General features: G+C 43.0%; 1 pseudogene; it reads left to right on the forward strand.

Moving 5' to 3' along the window:
• Positions 1-803: 803 nt before the first annotated feature.
• LOC129654159 (pregnancy-associated glycoprotein 1-like) lies at positions 804-14,697 on the forward strand (annotated as a pseudogene).
• The last annotated feature ends 2,770 nt before the right edge of the window (positions 14,698-17,467 follow it).

Here is a 17,467-nt window from a genome sequence, read left to right on the forward strand (position 1 = left end):
AAAATGTCTAGATTTCTGCACCCATTCTGCCATATCCAACATAATATCTGAAATCCTGTGAATCTAAAGAAATCCATGGGTCTCTACATGTAAACATTAAAAAAAATCAGCTTTTAATCTATATAGGAATTTATTTCATTTAAAGCATTGTATTAATATTAGTTATATGAGAAATTAATTCCCTAATACATAGACATGTATCCCTTCTTTGCTAGATTATTTTTCCATACAGGATATTACAGACTATTGAGCAGAATTGCTGTAGTCTACAGTAGGTCTTTGTTGATTATCTATTAAATAAAGTAGTATACAGATATTAATCTCAAACTCTCAATTTATCCCTCTCCCACCTTTCGACGTTGGTAACTATTATTATTGTTTTGGTGAAGCAAAGTGTCTAGGCAATTTATGAATCAGGGTCTGTGCTTGAGAGAGTGCAGTGGCCAGGGAAAGCAAGCCTGAGAGAGACTCATTTGAGACAATGCTAAATGTTGAGAAGGACTCGGTCATGCAAAAAGCTGGGAGAAAAACATTCTAGATTTGGGAAGTAGCCCCTGCTAAGGAACAAGGTAACCAAGTTTAATAAATGGCTACCCTTCCACTGCCAATCTTCCTTCCATGCTTGGAACTTGGCCTACAGGTCAACCACCATGAACTCATTCCATGCTTCAGTTGTGAGTTAGCAGCAATGAGCCATGTCAGCCTTTCCAAGAAGGGAGAACCTGGAGCTATCACGAGGCTGAATATGCTCTAGACTCAGGAACATGTCCATAAACTATTTATCACCAGGAGCATCAGGCACAATGGGCACCACCAATGCCTCTGACTATCTCCATGTACTTGTTTTCAGGAGTAGAAATGCCAAGGCACTGATAGAGCAAAGAAACATGTAATGACACTTTTTTCATCTTGCCTTGTGTGATTCCTACAGCCCTTTGACCTCACTACTCTCTGTCCAAAACTCTTTCCTCTTTTGCTTCCTCAAAGGTGGCTTGTGAATTACCCCAGCATCTGACTGTGAAGCCTCGTAGCTGGAACTCAACTCACAGTCATCTGGGACCCAGAGATATCCAGCCTTGTCCTGTATTTCTGTCCTTATTCTCCAACCAGGTTCATAAAGCAAAGTCCCTAAAAAAAAACATACGGGTGATTGTAATTCTCTTAAGGCCTTTGAATCTCCAAGTTCTATTTGGAGCATCAAAGAAGGAACACATTCCCCTGCATCCAAGCTAGTCTCACACCTCAGCCTCCCTCAGCCAGGGGTTACCTGAAGAAACATAAGACACTTATCTAAGTTGCCAGAAGGCTGAGAAGAGAATGTTTCTCACTATGAATGCAGCTTCATGTTATCCAGCCACCCAAAGGTCTATGTTGTCTGAATGAGGAGCGGGAGCTCTGGGATTTTGAGTTGGGTGTGCGTTAGTCACCACCTGCACGACTACTTCCTGGGGTCACTACAGCTGGGACTTCCCCACTGTGCCTAGAATCCAGAAGAAACAGCCTGCAGTCTTGCTTTCCTGATGCTACAAGAAGGCAGGTGTGCTGATAAAATCAGAACCAGACTTGAGGGCCAAAGGGAAAGGAACTTCCCCTCTGGTGTCTGTAGATATCCGAGAGCTGCCAAGTAGTGGATGCAATTCAGTTTTCTCTCATCTTTCCCTTCCTGGAAGTCTCCTAGTCTGAGAACGAGAGTTCCTGGGTCCCAAGTCTTCACTAACTTACCTGCAGCTTTAGAGTGAGTCATACCCCCCAGGGTTCAGTTTCCCACCTCTTGGATGAGGGAGACTAGACTTGCTCCAGAACACTTGTTCCAGACTGAAGCTCAGTGCTAATCAGTGGAAAAGAGGCTCAGAGGTGTGTGTTGCTGCAGATGCTGAGGCTTCCTCTAGTGGTCAGGGGTTGTAACTCTCTGGTGATGTTCATGGATCCTGGGATCAATCTGGGAGTGGTAGACCACTTGGCACACAGCTGCTGTGACACCGAGGACCTTAGAGGCCTCACCTCCTGGAACTTACCATCATCTGGGTTCTGTGGGATGAGATCAGGTACTTAAAAGTCAGAAGTTACCCATGGGGAAGTTTATAGATTCCTCAGCAGAAACCCAAATTAGGATGATGAATCATCTTTGTTAGAAAACTTGGGGAAATAGATATTCCAGGACTCTTAGACAAATTTTGTAGTATTTTAAATACTATTTAAAGTAGGTTATCTTTTGGATGACCTGCCATTTGCTCTAAGGCTTGGGATGATAACCACCATTAGAGTGGAATCAAAGCGCTCTGGGGGAGGTGGTCCTTCATCCTGTGACTCAGTAGGAGTGAGTACAGCTCTCTCCCTTCCACATCTGGAGCAGGAATTCCAGCAGGAAGCATGTGACATCCAAGTTTAACCCGAAGACTCAGGTAGGTCTCGTCCTCAGGTAGGCACTATTCTTTTCCCAGTGCTTCTTCCTTCCCTCCTGGGTCCTGAGCAAGCTGTCCACCTCCTGGTTCCTGGGTTCTGAATTCCTCCTCCCTTCTCTTGCAAATATCCGTTCAGTCCCACTTGTGGCTTCCTCTCTACCGAGACCCAATCCCTCACAGGCAGACGGCACTAAAGAAGGGAAAACCAAGGAGTGGTCTGCCCAGTTCATTCTTTCTAAAAATGTCTGCATTCCTTCTGCTTACAGACCCTGTCCTGAATCATTAACATTTCCAGCCAGGTGACTCAGCTTAACAGGGTAATGGAGTTGCAGAATGGCGGGGGGTGGGGGGTGTAGTAAGGTTGTCAGATGTGTGGAACGGTTTTCAGATGACAAGAGATGAGTTGGAAAAAGGAACATTTTGTCCTCCAACCACTAATTCACTGGGGACCTGCCTGCATGTCCTATCTTGGGCTCCTCAGGGCATCTCTAAGACAGAAATTTCAAAATGGACTTTCTATAAATTTCTTACTACAAAATGATTTCAAACATAACAAATATAATAAAGAAGAGTGTCAAAAATCCTATATTTTATCATTTGGCATCAATAACTATAAAACTAACCTCTTAGGCCCACAGGTTGTCATAGACTGGAGACTATGTAACATCAAGGTGGTGGCCAATTGAGTTCCTGGTGAAAATATTTTTGACTTGCATCAGTATTTCTCTTGTTGGTGTGTTCTCACATGTGGTGGTTGAAGGGAAGGAGGAAGAGGGATAGGCTAATCCCATCATGAGGGACCACCATCAAAACCCCATGTCAACCTGGGTACCTCCAAAAGGCCCTACTTTCTAATACCATCATGTTGGGAGTCAAGGGTAGACACAATTCAGTTCATAGCAGCTATGCAAATCTGTTTTCAAATCAAGACAGACACTCATTTTATTCTCTCTTTTACTTCTTATTCATTTTTCCTGAAGTATTTTAGGGACGAAATGAACAATTCACAAAATATACATAATGAGTATTTTGGGTAATATATTGGGATATTAAAAAATGCTCTTTGTTCCCCAAAATGTTAACATTTAATATCCAGTCCATGTGCAAATTTCCATGATTCTCAAAACACAGATATCTTTTCACAGTTTATTGAAAGAATGTAGTCATATGGTGCACTTGGTTGTTCTCCTTTAGATGAAATAACTGTTACTCTCACAATTTTAATGCCATTCATTTCTTCAGAAACTGGGTGGAAACACATTGGTTTGTCCTACAGAATGTCCCACTATTGGGTTTAGAGCAGGAGTCCACAGTAACAGCACAGTGGGTCAGGACCAGTACCAGTCCTTGGTCTATCAGAACAAGACCTCAACAGCAGGAGGTGAGCTGCAGGCCAGTGAGTGAGGCTTCATCTGTAATATAGCTGCTCCCCATCACTCGCTTATCACCCCCAGTAGAGACAATCTAGCTGGTTTTCCTGGATCTGTTTGTAGTTACATAACCTATGCTTAACAGAAACAAAAATAGCTTAAATATTGATGTTTATTTTCCTTTCTCAGTGCTCAGAATTGTGAGTTGGTGCCCTAGCAATCTATCAGTGACAAATTAGATGTTGCCTGTTAACCTTTGGACACATTCGGTGCACTTAAAATTAAATATTAAACAAAAACTAAGATCATGGGATCCAGCCCCATCCTTCAGGGCAAATAGAAGGAGACAAGGTGGAAGCAGTGATATATTTCTTCATCTGAGCCTCTAAAACCCCTGTGGATGCTGCCTGCAGCCATGAAATCAGAGGACTTTTGCCTCTTGACAGGAAAGCTATGAGAAACATAAACAGTGTGTTGAGAAGCAGAAACATTATTCTGCCCAACAAACTGGTAGATGTTTGGCCTTTTCATTTGGATTCCTAAATTTTCTGTCCAGTCCCCATTGGTCTTTGAAGTCCCTTAGCTTTCTGGTCCTTCACGATTCCCAAGAATATTTTGTGCATTTCTTTACACAGTCCTGAAATCAGCTATCTCTTTAATAATCCATGCATCATCTCATGGGAAATGTTTTTAGAAGCTACATGTTAGACCTCAGAATAGTCACTGTTATCAAGTTGTCATTGTTTGTAAGCTTTACAGTGGTCAGAGTAGGAAGGACACATTTTCCTTAAAAAATAAAATAAAAATGAATATAATTATTAGTTGGTACAAACGTATGCTTTCAGTTCAAGATTTAAGACAGCAGGGTTTTAATAAATGTTCTTTATGTTATGAGTGAAACTCTATTTCTAGCCACTGAAAGGCTTACTTCAGAACATTAGTTTTAATTCTTGTGTTTCTTTTACCTGTTAACATATATGTGATTCTGTCACAATAACAGAAGCAATATGAGGAACAATAAGTTGTTGAATATACGTTCAGATTTCTTTCCTGTATTTGTTTTGATTTACTTTGGTTTTGTTTTGAATGAGCAGTATTTTTGTTTTTCCCTAGAAGATATTACACTCTGAATGTAGTCATAATTCTGAATTTTAAAGCCACTTAAATAATGTGTTGTTATGGGCAGCTATTCACCAACTTGATGCAATTAGATTTATCAGTCTTTGTTCTCAATTTGTTCAGTTCAGTTCAGTCCTTCAGTCATGTTGGTCGCTTTGCAACGCCATGGACTCCAACATGCCAGGCTTCCCTATGCATCACCAATTCCTGGAGCTTACTCAAGCTCATGTTCATTGACTTGGTTATGCCATCAAACCATCTCATCCTGTCTTCCCCTTCTCTTCCTGCCTTCAATCTTTCCTAATATCAGGGTCTTTTCCAATGAGTCAATTCTTCCCATCAAGTGGACAAATAATTGGAGCTTCAACTTCAGCATCAGTTTTTCCAGTGAGTATTCAGGACTGATTTTTTTTTTTTTTTTTTTTTAGGATGGACTGGTTTGATCTGCTTGCAGTCCAAAGGGCTCTCAAGAGTCTTCTCCAACTCCTTAGTTCAAAGGGCATATATGTGTGTCATTTGTCAGTGATGTCATATTCCCCCTGTTGGAATTTAACCACCAAAACTGAATTTAAACAATGTGCAAAAATGAGTGTTAAGACACAGTGCACCATCTACACACATCTGGTGACTAGGAGAGGCTCCTGTTGCATTGAAGGGATAGTCATTAATAGATCTTATGCAGGAATAGGCCCTGGGAATCCTGGATGAGTCTTTAAATATGATTGTCTTTACTTGGCTGCCACAGTTCTTTTGTCTTCTTTGATCGGGAAGACATTTCAAAAAAAAAATTTTTTTTGTATGTTTGGTTTGGCAGACAAAATTTTTCACTGCACAGACCCTATGAAGAAATTATATCAGAAATATATCCATTTATCTTCAGCAGTTAAATTCGTTGGTTTGTATGTCCCCAGTGATATTTCTTTATAAATATAAAGGAAACACACATGTTCAGTATGTATTCAGTCTCTTTGTAAATCAACCAACATGAATTAAATTCCTCTGTCCCCACTGCACTTCCAAATCTAGGAGAGAAATAAAAACCCACATAGACTAAAGGCTGATTCCAGCACATTGCTATGGAGATTTCATTCCCACTGTTTTTTGTTTGTTTGTTTGAAAAAATTAATTAGTTGCTAATAATAAAATCAGTACATTGTACATAAATATCCAACCTCTGACTTCTCTTGAAAACATGGCCAACTTGCCTGCTTTCCAGCATGGTTGAAGTGTAGGAAAGGCTGCTCCCAGTGCTGTGCTGGGAGCGTCCTGTGCTGTCCAGGGTCCAACATGGCAACCTAGTTCTAGTATCATTTCTCTTGCCTCCTGGGGCCATGAGTTTGTGAGAATTAGACTGCTAGCTATCTTAAGATAAGGACTACCTTTGTCTTGATCAACTTTGACTTTGAAACCTTTAACCCAGAACCCAGAACACACTACTTCCTTGTACGTTTTTTGGATGATATAAAATATCTTGTGGATACATATAACACTTCTTCCAATACTTAAAACATACAGCTGAAGTACTGCTCTGCCCTAAATCTTTGATGCAAACTGGCATTATAGGTGCCCATGATATCTGCCATTAGACCTGCTACCTAAAGCCAGTTGTATGTCCCTAGGCTGTCCCTGAAGTCTTCACTTTGCCATTTGACAACTTATCCTCCTAGCAATCTCCTTTCCAATGAAGACAGCAATGCATATCTCATGAAGTGGCTAGGAAGATGACATGAAACCATGAATGTCAAGCATGGCCCTTAGTATCCATTTTCATGATGTTCTTAGCAGTTTTTTTCTCCAAGAAGGCAAGGTTCTCCATCTTCTTAGATGTCCATATAGATCAGTTTGATTTTCCAACCAAGCTTCAAGGAAGAGATTACAGTTCAATTCTCTGTATTCTGAGAAGCTTCAAAGTCCTCTCGCCAAGGACACTGATGAAGGTAAAGATTTTATGGAGACCTTTGTTTTTTTTTTTTCAGACCTCTTATTGGCATAAAGGGCTAAATTAGGGCATGTCAGAGCATATATAACTAGGGGCTCCAAGTCACCACTACATGCTAAGAACCTGAACTTCCCTGAGTACTTGGAACCAGGAAAGAAGCATGAAGTGGCTTGTGCTCCTCGGACTGGTGGCCGTCTCAGATTGCAGAGTCATGTAAGTATGGAGACTCTAAGCCACATTATAATCATTTCTGTGATTTTTCTTTTCATCTGATTTTTCTATTCATCCAGTTTAAATGGGAATGGAATATTTCCCTGACAATCTTAAAGTTCAACACTTATTGATAAGTACATTGCTATAGGAACTGTGGGTCCCAAGTAACTTAGTGTAGATTTGCATAACTGCACAACTCTTTGGGTCCAGTCATGTCATGACTTATTGAAATTTGAACTCCTTGCAATTGTTCAGTGCACAGTCAATGCAGATGTAGGTGTGGTCCTGTGGAATACCACTTTTCTACATTTTATTTAGCATGTTCTTTTCATTCCCTCTCTACTTCAGTATGTATATGTCTATGTCTGCATCTCTGTATCACTATCATTTATCTCTCCATCTCTTTGAAGGCTCTGAGTGTATTTCTCTCTGTGTTGTTTTCTTTTAATTTTTCATTTGACTCATCCTTCCTCTAGAGCCTCTACATTTCCCTAACTTGTTCCTTATCTTCTGGATTCTTTTTTCAACTATCTCTTGTCTTTCAACTTGGATAAAGATTGGGAGAGCTACTTATACACTGTTCTATATCTGACAAGCAGTGTGACCAGAGCCAATTCACAAACCTCTTGCATTTCAAATTCCTCCCTTGTAAAAGAAGAGAGATATCTCCCTTCTACCTCCTTCCCTGAGCTTTTTTGAGAAGGATACAATGGGGTAGCAACAGTAGTGCTAGTGGCTGTCATGTTGAGACTTCCTATTTATCAGGCACCTTATATCCATCACTTCACTTATCCCCAAGATATCCTATTTGGAGGGTTTGAATCATTACATTCACCATATTACTGAGGGGAGACTGAGACCCCACATGGTTATATGGCCTACCCAACGTTACATAACAGAATCTTTATTCAAATCTATGTCTTTGCCATGGTATATGCATAATTCTGAAAATAAGGTGACTCATAAAAATGATTAGAAAATACGCAGTGCCCTTGCAATAACAGTTATACCTTAACACTGGCAGACAATTGTAGCATCTTCTTTGTTTTCTTTGTAAAGTGCTCGATGAAAGAATACCTCTAACAAAAGTGAGGACCGTGAGATAAAACCTCAGTGAAAAAAACATGCTGAACAATTTCCTCAAGGAACATGCTTACAGACTGTCCCAGATTTCTTCTCGTGGCTCAAATATAACCATTCGCCCTCTGAGCAACATCATGGATGTGAAGTTTTGGGAGGATCATGCTCCAAAGCAGCCCCTGATGCTCTAGCCTAGCACTGGGGCTCATCTGGAGGTGACAGGTGGGAAGTTGGGGCTGGGGCTCCTGCAGGAGGCAGAAACTCTGGGTAACAGTGGCTTCACCTAGAGGAGATGCCACTGTTCATGACACAGTTCAGGTAACAGTGTAACAAATGCTGAGTCAGGACTGGCTGTGGAGCTACCACTGCTTGCAAAACAGATGCAGGACCATTTGGCAGGACACTTCCTAGCCTAACTCCCATAGATATTGGCCATCTTACCCACAGGATCCTGTCCATGGGGAGGCAGGGCCCTTGGTGACACACGAGCAAATGGATTAGCCAACCCAGACAGTGGCTTGAGGTGGGGACTTGCAGCTGCTCTGCCCATGAGCAGTTCAAGGTTCATTTTGCTGGTAGTGAGAAGAGGAGACAAAAGCACACACTTTTATATTCACAGACTGTTCCAGGCACTTTCAGGTAATAATTGGTTTAATCCTGCAACAACCCCACACAGCAGGCGGTCAGATTAGCTCATTTGACATATGAGGAAACTGAGGTACAGACAGCAAGGGCCTTGCTAAGTTCACACATGTGGTAAGTAATGAAGCTGGGCTGGCTTTACAGGACTGCAGTTGCTGTGGGGTGTTTGGGACAGGATAAAACTGATCTGGGGACCCTCAGGGCAATCAGGGGCTTCAAGTATTCAGAGTGGGAAACTGGAGGCCAGAGATGTCAGGGGGCCTGATAAATGAGTTCTCACTCTAAGGGGACCTTTGAGAGTCTAATAAAACCTATGGCCTGCCACTCCAAAGTACTTGAGTAGTTCCCCTCTCTTTTTTTCTCTCTCATACACACTCACACAAATACACACATATCCCCATAAGTGAATTTCCCAGGCAGTAATTTCATAGAACTCTGCAATCAAGATTGTGTTTTCAGGTTCTGTTTTCCTGGAAAGTTGCAGAATCCACAGAACCTTACAGAGAATGCAGTCCATTCCTGTCATTAGGTCATGCCAAAGAGAAGGCTATCTTGCTCTCTATCGTTTTGTCCACAACGGTGCACCAATGGGCCCTGGCCTGACTTTTGGTTGCCCCACCTGGACAGAAGCCACAAGGCCAATTTGACTCACTCAGGTGGTGTTTTTCAGAGGGGCAGATGTTTTAAAATTCACAGCCTCTCCCAAATGGAACCCAAATTCCCCTCCCAGCTTGGTCTAACTGTCTGAGGTCCACCAAAGACACAGCCCAGGCTAAATTCTTCTTTGAGGATCTAATGGCAATGCACCCCAGCCCAGTCCTAGCCCCACTTCACGTATCTGTAAGTGGGAACACTCTTCTCTCCCACAGATTGGGGACCTCATAAGTACTGACCAGCCGTTCCATCTAAACATGGCTGGATATGGGTTTGAGTGTATTGCTTTTGACGACATCTTGGGCTGGAACTACCCCAACGTATCCGTCTTTGGAGCCATCCCCATCTTTGACAAGCTGAAGAATCAAGGTGCGATTTCTGAGCCTGTTTTTGCCTTCTACTAGAGCAAGTAAGTCTGAGATAGACAATCCCTTTCTCCAAATTAGCTATAAGATGCTTTCAGTTGCATGAAAATTATAGAACACTTGACAAAGAAGTGTCCTGAGAGATAATTTAACCCAGGATAACTAGGGACCTACCTTGCATCACCACTGGTTTTTATAAATAATGTTTTATTGGAACACATCCCTGGTCCTGGGCTCAAGACCGGTAACTTGGTCTAGGCGGGTGAGGAAGAAGACTAATGGAAGGCAACAGGAAACAAGTTGAAGGAAAAAGCAATACAGTTTGCTTATGAATTTGATAAGCAAGGAAGGAGAAGGCTGGTGGATATGTTTTCTTCTTCATTAGCATTCCACTGAGAGCCCAGGACCAGCTGTACAATTTGTAGGAGTCAGTGAAAAAAAAAGTGTGGGACACAAAACAAAATGGGGATCCCTTGTTCAAGAAATATTAGTCATTTTAAGATAGGGAGAGTAGAGGTGGGGTCCCTTCTGAATTTGGGGCCCTTTGGACAGTAGAGGTCACAGACCAGTGGAGCCAACTCTGGGTGACCTGAACCCACATCCTTAGCACTCCCAGGGTTTGATTTTTCTGAAAAATGACAAGCTGGACAAGGGGAAAGCAAAAACTCTTCAGCACCCTGTCATCTGAGGGTTTCTGAGCACACATGTAGCAGGAGGTCCTGGGCCTCTTCAGAAGACATAGTAGGTGGAGCCCAGCCATGTCCTCCTCTGTGCCACTCATTAGCCAGTTACAGACCTCAGTATGGTTCTGAATTGCTCCTAGCCTTGATTTCTGCATCTATAAATGGAGACCTTATTAGGGCCTTGATGGGTAGACAAGCACAAACACAAGCTCTCCAACAGTGCTGTTGTTACTGTCCTCCAAAGATCTCCCCTTCTTTTCTCTCTACAGATGCAGGGGAAGAGCAGTGTGGTGATGTTTGATGGGGTGGACAAAGCCTACTACCAGGGAGTGCTCAACTGGGTACCATTGATCCAAGCGGGAGACTGGAGTGTACACATGGGCCAGTAAGCCTCTCCCTCTGAGGGTCAGCCCAAGTGATGCCCCACATCTGTACATGAACACAGGCAGATACACACAAATGCATTCTCAGACACATAGTGACACAGACATATACACCATCCACAACAACACAGACAGACACACAGACACATGGAAACACTTAAGCAGACACATATAAATATGCATAGCTAGTCAGAGACAGGAAAGCACAATTAGAGACACATACAAACACATATACAAACAAACACATAAACACATAGGCAAACAACCCATAGATTCATAATCCCCAGGCCTTCTGACCAGGGCTCTGACCAGGGTCTGAAAAGGGTCCAAAGAGGTCTGTGCAGCTGGGAGAGGGCTGTACCCACTGCCCTGTGAGGCGTGGAGCATGGTTAGAAGACTCTCCAGTGTGATAAACAGAGGATCAGGAAGAATTACACCAGCCTGAACACAATTATAAGATGACCAACTGTCCAGGGCTACCTGGGACCAAGGAAGTTCTCAGTACAGATAAATGTGTTTAAAAACAGGGAAAGTCTTGAGCAAATGGGGAAAGCTGGTCTCCTTAGGGAGCAGCTACCCAGCACTGGAGAGAGGTTGGCTGCAGTCCTACGACTTGAAAACAACTAAAAAAAAAAAAAAAGATACCCCACATACCTGGGCACACAGTGGGGTAGGGGCTATAACAGAGAATCAGGAAAGTGGGATCTAGGTGTGACCTGAAGACAAGAATCATAACCGACAGGATTCTGTGTGATACCCTCAGACAAAAGCTGACCTGTCCTTTGGAGTTTCAGTGGGCTAGTCATATTTTTCCTGGCCAGGATCTCAGGGTCTGAGCTGGTTGTAGAAGCAGTGCTGGGAGACACCCTCTCCCAGAGGAACTCCTCTCTCCCACCATTATGAGAATGTGCTGTCCCCGCGAATCTCCATCTTTACTTTGTGCTTGACCCACTGTTTGTTCCCCACCAGATACAGCTCTCTGGACGTTTCTCATTCATTAGTTTCACAGTCTTCATTCACTCACTAAACAGACAAGCATTGGGCATCCACTGTGTGCCAGGCACTTTAGAGAGGCAATGAGAATAAAACTCACCCTCACATCTAAGAAGGCAGATGCACAAGAAATGACACACACACATAGTGAATTGTGATTTTGGTACATGCTAGACCTGAGAAACAGAGAAGGCAATGCCATCCCTACTCCAATACTCTTGCCTGGAGAATCCCAGGGATGGGCGAGACTGGTGGGCTGCCGTCTATGGGGTCATACATAGTCGGACACGACTGAAGTGACTTAGCAGCAGCAGCAGCAGACATTGAAAAGGGTCTACAGAAAGTGACCAAGACAGGACACTGATAAACACCGAGGGAAAGACTTCCCTGAATCAATGACAATTAAGCTGGAATCTGGAAGATAAGAAGAAATTTGCTAGTCAAAGTGAAGGGTCTCTTCTAGTAAGGAAGACCAGCTTGTGTCAAGATACAAAAGATAATGGTGTATTCAAGTACTGCATTCAGGATCTCAAGGAAGGTGCCATATCGAGAGCAAAGAAGTCAGCCCAAAAGATGAAGGGATGTTTATGAGACAATCAGGAAGGAGGCAGCTTTGGGGAATTTCAGAGGAGCCTTGATGCCCACTTTGTCACACTGTCTCTCAGCATCTCCATGAAAAGAAAGGTTATTGCTTGTTCTGGCGGCTGCAAAGCGCTTATGGACTCTAGGATATCACTGATCCTTGGCCCAAGAAGACTCGCCAATAACATCCAGAAGCTCATCAGTGCCACACCACGGGGTTCCGAGGTGAAGGGTCATGCCCCAGGGTCACTCCCAGTCTCCACACACAAGAAGGATCTCCAGGGCCAACCTCTCTCTCTCTCTCTAACAGTACTATGTTTCATGTTTTGCAGTCAATACTCTGCCCTCTATTATCTTCACTATCAATGGCATCAAATACCCAGTGCCAGGTCAAGCCTACATCCTCAAGGTGAGGGGAGAACTCTGAGGGGTGGTTCTCAAATAGGATCTTGCAGGAGCCCTTGGGCTGTGGCTGGAAGGAGGGCGCCCTGTGCAGACCATCTTGAACTATTTCAGATGCTGCTGAGCCCTGTTTCTGGGCCAGAGTCTGTCACAAAAGCAACCTCCTGAGAGTAAAGGGCTGTCTGGGACACTGATCATCCTGAAATAAATGTGGAGACACCACACCATGCTGGCATGGTGGGAGTCACAAGCAGAGGGGAACACTTTGGTCCTCAGTCCTCAAAGAGTTTCAGTTCAATCTGAAACCTCAGATGCATGAACATGAAAGTCAGCTCTAGTGATTACTGAATAGGCCATGTGACAGGGAGAATGACTGGGGACATTCCCAGTGTGCTCTCCCACCATAGGGATTAACAGTCTCCCTTCGCTTCTTGCAGTTTTCCTGGTTTGTATGATAAATTACATGGGCACCCTAGTTGTCAGGTGCATCTTCCCCTTGCTCAGGCCGGGTTCCCCCTTTGTGACTTGGGATACCTGACCCCTCTGGGGGAGGCTGGTTGCTAATGTGAATAAAGGGTGCACAGTGACTGCTCAGCTCCGGAACAGGGTGGAGGCTTCATGTCTGCACCCTGTGGGAGTTCAGAGCTTGCTGATGGGCTGAAATAAGGCTTTGAGGAAGAGAGGGAATTTCAGGAATTCTAAAACTGTAAACTCATGGAGCCATGTAGAGAGTTGCTTGGTTCTAGGCAAAACTGCACTGGGTTCCATGCAAATGGCATCCCAAGGTGCTCTGCATTGGGGCCCTAGGGACTTACTCGGAGTGATGAGGGCTACAGATTGACCAGTGGGGATGGGGGACCAGAGTTCGTTACCCAACCAAGCCTGGAGTGGCCAAAGAGGGTACTCACCTTTTACTCAAGGGCTGAAGGAAGCTTCCCAGAGTTCCTGAGTTAAGTGTCCAAGAATGTGTTGTGGGCCCTGCTCTATTTAAGATGGATAACCAACAACGAGTTACTGTGTAACACAGGGAACCCTATTCTGTTATATGACAACCTGATTGGGAGGGGTATCTTTGGGACCAGGATACCTGGATATATACAGTTGAGTCCATTTACTGTCCAAGTGAAACTCAGAATATTGTTAATCAGCTATGCTCCAATACAAAATAAAGTTTTTTTCAATAATGTTTAGATTGTGGGGACGCAGGCAGAGAACAGGCATTCTCTGAAGAGAAAACAAGGAGCAGGAGTCAGAAGGAAAGAAACGGAGTGAGGAGAACTATGGACACTCTTGTTCTTTTCTAAAAATTTTATTTAAGTATGGCTGATCTTCAGTGTTGCCTTAAGTTCTTCTGCACAGTGACTCAGTTATACACATAAAAACTATACATTCGTTAAAGAATGTATTTTCTTTTTCATGTGGATTATCACTGGATATTGAATACAGTTCCTTATGCTCTACAGTAGGACTTTTTTTTTTTTTTTATCATTTTTCTGTATACCCAACTCCCAGTCCTCCTCTCCCAGATACCTTTCCTCATGGCAAACACATGTCTTGTCCCGTTTTGGTTTTGGATGAACTCTCACATCCTCTGCTGCTCATAAAACACCTTGATACTTACCAAAAGAGGAAAATAAAACCAAGAATTGTGCTGGGTGTGAATATTGGAGGGAGCCGCAGGTAAGAGCTCAGGCTGACTGGTGTGTGTCTCTGACTCCCCCAGGATTCTAGCAGCCACTGCTATACAACATTTAAGAGAACACAGTGAGTATATCTACAGACCTGGATCGTGGGTGACGTCTTCCTGAGGCAGTACTTCTTGGTTTATGATCGAGGAAGTGACAGGATTGGCCTGGCACAGGCAGTGTAAATGCTTGTTGTGGCTCAGGAATCAGTAAGGCTGCTCACTCACACTTAGGGCACTCTTGCCCAGGATGGTGGTGAACTGTATTTGGTAGGCTGCAAACCCTATTCTCATTAAAGAAAAAAGGGTTTCACTCATAAATGTGCTGAAATAAATCGGTTTCTCTGTTTCAGTCTGGGAGGTGTACAATGATTGGAAAGGATCTAGAACAAAGTCTGAATCAAAGTTTAGGGGAGCCCACGTCCAGCTGACTTCAAGGAAAGGGGAGACTCATTGAAATGACTCTGGGAATCCAGAACAGAAGAATCAGAGCAAATATAAAGATCTCAGTGACTGGACACAAGAAATCAGAAGTCATCGATTCTCTCTCACCTTCGCTCTTTCCCTTCCCTCTTCTTTGATGGTCTTAGCCTGACAACTTTTGTCCTTAAGGCTTCTACACCTAGTGAGGGAGTCCTAGCTACCTGTCCTAGGGTTTATATCCTGAAGCCATCTCCTAGTAAGGAAAGAAGCTCAGAGCCATTAGCCTTCAAGGGTGTTCTCTAAAAGACCCAACTCAGTTCACATGTACAGCCCTAGATCAGCTATCGTGGCAGGGTCATGTTGTCCTATGATTGGTATTACATGGTCATTGACCCTGACCCAGAAGTACACATGATTGTCAATTTCCTCCAGAACTACATGACTGAAGCTGGGGAGAGGCAGCCCCAAGGATACCGACTGGGAGATGGTCTAGTCCATGGAAGAATTTGTGATGACCCACCAACTCCACCACCTCCTCATTCATAGGAATTATAAGGGGTAATGAAAAATTCTCTTCATTCTATCTCAGATGATCTTATTACTGGGCTTCTCCTCCAGGGGAGTTTGGGTGAGATACTTCATGCACAGCTGGTTCCCTTTTGTTCCCACACCCTAGTCAACAGCTCTCTGCCACATATGCTTGCTCTGTCCTTTCCAGTCTTACTTGGTAAGTGGTGGCACCAATGGATCCCTGAGCCATTTCCCTCCTCCAGGGCCCAGAATTCTCCTTCCTTGGCCTCCATTGCTGCTGGGGAAAGTGCAACACATGTATTGGGAGACTCAGGATACACTGAGACTTCAGCCTTTCTCAGCTTCCTCCAGGGATGGAACTACAAACTATTTGCTTGGAGCTGTCATGGTTAGGCACCTTTGCAGTGGAAGCATCCATTCTTTCCACATGGAGACCCTCAGTAGATGCTTCAGCTAAGACAGCAGGGGTCAGATGTTGATTTCCTTTCAGATTGACTGGTTTGATCTCCTTGTTAAATAAAGGACTCTCAAGAATCTTCTCAAGCATCGCAGTTCAAAAGCTCAATTCTTTGGCATTCACCATTTCAGATGGTACAGATCTCAAATTTGTACATGATTACTGGAAATATCATAGCTTTGACACTACAGACCTCTGTACCAAAGTGAGTCTTTGGTTTTAAAAACACTGTGCAGGTTTTTCATAGCCTTTCTTCCTTCCAAGAAGCAAGTGTGTTTTAATTTTGTGGCTGCAGTCAAGGTCCATAGCGATTTTGGAGCCCAAGAAAACAAAATCTGCCACTGTTTCCACTTTTCCCTCATCTATATGGCATGAAGTGGTGAGACTGGATGCCATGAATGTTGAGTGTCTTTTTGTGAATAGTTTATTTGAATGTTCAGTTTTAAGCCAGCTTTTTTCATCTCGTCTCCTTATCAATTGGTCTTTAGTTCTTTGCTTTCTGCTATTTTTAGTGTAGTGTCATCTTCATATCTGTGGATGTTGATATTTCTCCCAGCAATCTTGATTCCATCTTGGGATTTATGCAGTCCAGCATATCAAATGATCTTTCCTACATACAAGTTCAATAACCACAGTGACAATATATACCTTGTCATGCTCCTTTACCAATTTTAAATCTTTTAGTTTCTCCATGTCCGATTCTAACTGCCACTTTTTGACCTACATACAGACTTTCAGGAGACAGGTAATTCTTTTAATAATTTTGTTGTGGTCCACACAGTGAAAGGCTTTAGCATAGTCAGTGAAGCAGATGTCGATGTTTTTTCTGGAATTTCCTTGATTTCTCTATGGTCCAATGGATATTGACAATTTGATCTCTGTTTCCTCAAACCAGTTTGTACATCTGGAAGTTCTCAGTTCATGTATTGTGAAGCTTAGCTTGAAGGATTTTGAGCATTACCTTGCTAGCAAGTGAGATGAGCACAACTGCATGATAGGTTGAACATTCTCTAGAATTGCCTTTCTTTTGAATTGGAATGAAAACTGACCTTTTCCAGCACTGTGGCCACTGCTGAGTTTCCCAAATTTGGTGACATATTGAATGCAGCACTTTTACAGTCTCATTCTTTAGGATGTTTAAAACAGCTCAGCTGGAATTCTATCACCTCCACTAGCTTTGCTTGTAGTGATGCTTTCTAAGGCCCATTTGACTTCATGCTCTAGTATATCTGGCTTTTCGTGAGTAACACCAACATCATCTCTATCTGGATCATTAAGACCATTTTTGTATAGTTCTTCTGGGCATTCTTGATACTTCTTTTTAATTTCATCTGCTTCTGTTATGTCTTTGAATTTTCTGTCCTTTATTGTGTCCATTTTTGCATGAAGTATTCCTATTGTATCTCCAAGTTTCCTGAAGAGATCTATACTCTTTACAATTTATTATTTTCTTCGAATTCTTGCACTTTTCACTTACAAAGACTTTCTTATCTCTCCTTGCTATTCTCTGGAAGTCTGCATTTCATTGGGTAATCTTTCCCTGTC

Source organism: Bubalus kerabau, chromosome 5 (genome assembly GCF_029407905.1).
Source record: "Bubalus kerabau isolate K-KA32 ecotype Philippines breed swamp buffalo chromosome 5, PCC_UOA_SB_1v2, whole genome shotgun sequence".
In the NCBI taxonomy this organism is placed as follows: Eukaryota; Metazoa; Chordata; class Mammalia; order Artiodactyla; family Bovidae; genus Bubalus; species Bubalus kerabau.